Consider the following 3,666-nt stretch of genomic DNA (forward strand, 5'->3'; position numbering starts at 1 on the left):
GATGTGGTGTTTTCAGAACTGTTAGCTACCACTCTGATGGCAGAGAACTTTATCAAATAGAGTCCACTGTATACGTACAGTACATTTTTTCTTTAATCTACAGATTCCATTCATATCCAAAGTTACTTAGGTCAGCACCTTTTGTCATACAACCTACAGTGAGGGTTTTTTCCCCCATATGTTTCTAATACAGTTAGATTATGTGTCACGTTCTGTATTCCATTGAAGGGAAGGAAGAAATTGTCCTTGTTCCAAGGTTCTTACCGCGGGATGGAGAAAAAAATTGACATGAGACAGATAAATAGGAGAAAAAAACCTAAAGTGCAATGATGTGCACATGGAGACGCAATAATGAAACTGAGGTCTAAAGAAATGACCAAGGAAGCCAGGTTTTATACTTTTTGGACAAAGAGAAACTACACCTGTGATGAAATCACAGGACAAAGAAAACTTAACCTTGGAAGGTTCGATTAGTAAGGAATTCTAAATAAAGTTTGGGCTGGGGTCATAAATTAGTAAAAAGTAACAAAGGTTGTTTATATAGCCTTATGGGCTCCAAATCTCCCATCTCTGTTGATGTTGAAATCTCTTTACCTCCTGGTACAGGGACACCTTCACATGGGAGATTGATTTCCTTTCCAGGGGGACAGAGGAGGGTCTAAGTGTCCTCATTGCATAGGCTGTCTCTTAAGTAACTTTTATTTAAAATGATCTGTATGGCAAAGTGGCAGATTTGGGGCAGCCTGCCCTTGGCCTGCACACCATCCCATGACACTCCAACATCCTAAAGAACTTACTTTCAGTAGATTATTATTTACTCTTTGGGATGTAGAAATGTTTGTATTTTTTAAAGATTTTATTTTTAAGTAATCTCCACACCCAACATGGGGCCCGAATTCACAATCCGAAGATCAAGAGTTGCACTCTCCAGTCCCAGCTTACCGCCCGCAGCTGCACAGAGAACTACACCAACTGACCATGATTGAAGACAATAAGGAAAATAAAGACCATTCCTTAGAAAGAGGAAGAGCAACTCTCAATTTTTCCTTGAAGAATGAAGTTGATGGACTTATAAAACCACTGAAAATCTTCCAGGAGTAGCACGTGAAACTGTTACATATTGAGTCCCGAAAATCAAAGAGAAGAAACTCAGAATTTGAGATTTTTGTTGACTGTGATATCAACAGAGAAAAATTGAATGACATTTTTCATCTGTTGAAGTCCCATACTAAGGTTCTCTCTGTGAATCCACCAGACAATTTTACTGTGAAGGAAGATGGTATGGAAACTGTTCCTTGGTTTCAAAAGAAGATTCCTGCCCTGGACCATTGTGCCAACAGAGTTCCGATGTATGGTTCTGAACTGGATGCAGATCATCCTGGCTTCAAAGACAATGTCTACTGTAAAAGATGGAAGTATTTTGCAGACTTGGCTATGAACTATAAACATGGAGACCCCATTCCCAAGGTTGAATTCACTGAAGAGGAGATTAAGACCTGGGGAACTGTGTTCCAAGAGCTCAACAAACTCTACCCAACCCATGCCTGCAGAGAGTATCTCAAAAACTTACCTTTGCTTTCTAAATATTGTGGATACCGGGAAGATAATATCCCACAATTGGAAGATGTCTCAAACTTTTTAAAAGAGCACATGGGATTTTCCATCCGTCCCGTGGCTGGTTACTTATCACCAAGAGATTTCTTATCAGGTTTAGCCTTCCGGGTTTTTCACTGCACACAGTAAGTGAGACACAGTTCAGACCCTCTCTATACCCCAGAGCCAGAGACTTGCCATGAACACTTAGGTCATGTCCCCCTTTTGGCTGAACCTGGTTTTGCGCAATTGTCCCAAGAAATTGGCCTGGTTTCCCTTGGAGCTTCAGAGGAGGCTGTTCAAAAACTGGCAATGTGCTACTTTTTCACTGTGGAGTTTGGTCTCTGTAAACAAGATGGGCAGTTGCGAGTCTTTGGTGCTGCATTACATTCTTCTATCAGTGAACTTAAGCATTCACATTCTGGACATGCCAAAGTAAGGCCCTTTGATCCCAAGATTACCTGCAAACAGGAGTGTCTCATCACAACTTTTCAGGATGTCTACTTTGTATCTGAAAGCTTTGAAGACGCAAAGGAGAAGATGAGAGAATTTACCAAAACAATTTAGCATCCATTTGGAGTGAAGTATAATCCATACACACGGAGTATTCAGATCTTGAAAGACACCAAGAGCATAACCAGCGCCATGAATGAGCTGCAGCATGATCTCGATGTCGTCAGTGATGCCCTTGCGAAGGTCAGCAGACAGCCAAGCATCTGATGCTGAGAGTGTGAGTGTCAATTAAGAGGCCTGTGGGTCAGCTCCTGCTTTTTTTGAAGACCCGGTTGTGGAGGTACAGCCTCCAAACAATATTCTCTACTCCTATTCCTTAATTAGTCCTTTGGAAATTTGTGCCTGAATACTGTATACCACTACCTATTATTTTTTTGGTAACGGCTTTAGTGAAATATGATTCATATACCATACAATAAAAAAAAAAAGTTGCACGCCACACTGACTGAGGCAGCCAGGTGCCCCAAAATGTTTGGGTTTTGACAAATGCATAGTGGCACGTATAAATCATGAAAATGTCATGGAATTCACTCGCAGATCCTTATATCATCTCTAGTTTTGCCTTTTCCAGAATCTCTTACAAAGGGGTCACTCAGTGTGCAGCCTTTTCAGACTGGATTCTTTCACTTAGAAAAATACATGTAAAGTTCATCCATGTGATTGTATGGGATGATGGTTCGTTTCTTTTTATTGCTGAATAGATTAACTGGAGAAAAACAAGTCAAAGTTTAATATCATGCATATGTCCTGTATTCATGGGAGATACCCAGGAAAATGGAGTAATTCCTTGAAGTGGCCCTGCACTCACCCTAAATGTTATCTTCAGCTAAAGACCAAAAGATTCTGGGTGGTGGGAAGGTCAGTTAAGGGATGTTATCAGGTGAGCACAGTAAATGAGGGTATGGTTGTTACACAGCTTTAAGTCTGTGCCTTCTCTTTTGGTAAGAGTTTCTTGAGACTTAGTAATTCTGTTCCTGATACAGAGGGAGACAGGCTTACAAATGGGGCATTCCTTTATAAGTGTATATTTCACTCACCAAATGGCAACTTTTACCCAGTTTTCAGAGATTCTCCCATGTCTGGCGTTTCTTAAAATTAATCAGTCCAAATATCCCTTGTGCCAAAGAGGTATATTTTGCATGGCATATTCTGCTTCCTTCACATGGATGCACTTAGTTTGCTTATGGATTCATTTATGGAAGGACATCCTGGTTTCTTTAAGTTTGTAACCATTATGAATAGAGCTACCGTGCATAACTGCATGTGAGTTTTTGTTCGGAAATAGTTTTTCAAAGCAGTTGCTAAATTCTAGAAGTGCAATTGTTGGATCTTTTTTTTTTTTTTAGTTTTTGGCTTTCCGTGAAATTCTATGAGTATTGTTCTTTTTTATTGTTATGTTAATCACCATATATTACATAATTTGTTTTGGTGTAGTGTTCCATGATTCATTGTTTGTTCATAACACCCAGTGCTCCATGCAGAATGTGCCCTCTTTAATACCCATCACCAGGCTAACCAATCCCCCCACCCTCCTTCCCTCTAGAAACCTCAGTTTGTTTT

At 40.1% G+C, this 3,666-nt stretch overlaps 1 pseudogene; it reads left to right on the plus strand.

The window, feature by feature from the left end:
* The first annotated feature begins 978 nt into the window (after positions 1-978).
* LOC112817913 (tryptophan 5-hydroxylase 1 pseudogene) lies at positions 979-2,313 on the plus strand (annotated as a pseudogene).
* The last annotated feature ends 1,353 nt before the right edge of the window (positions 2,314-3,666 follow it).

Source organism: Callorhinus ursinus, unplaced genomic scaffold (genome assembly GCF_003265705.2).
Source record: "Callorhinus ursinus isolate GAN/ISIS: 27379988/994484 unplaced genomic scaffold, GSC_fseal_2.0 scaffold4982, whole genome shotgun sequence".
NCBI classification, from domain to species: Eukaryota; Metazoa; Chordata; class Mammalia; order Carnivora; family Otariidae; genus Callorhinus; species Callorhinus ursinus.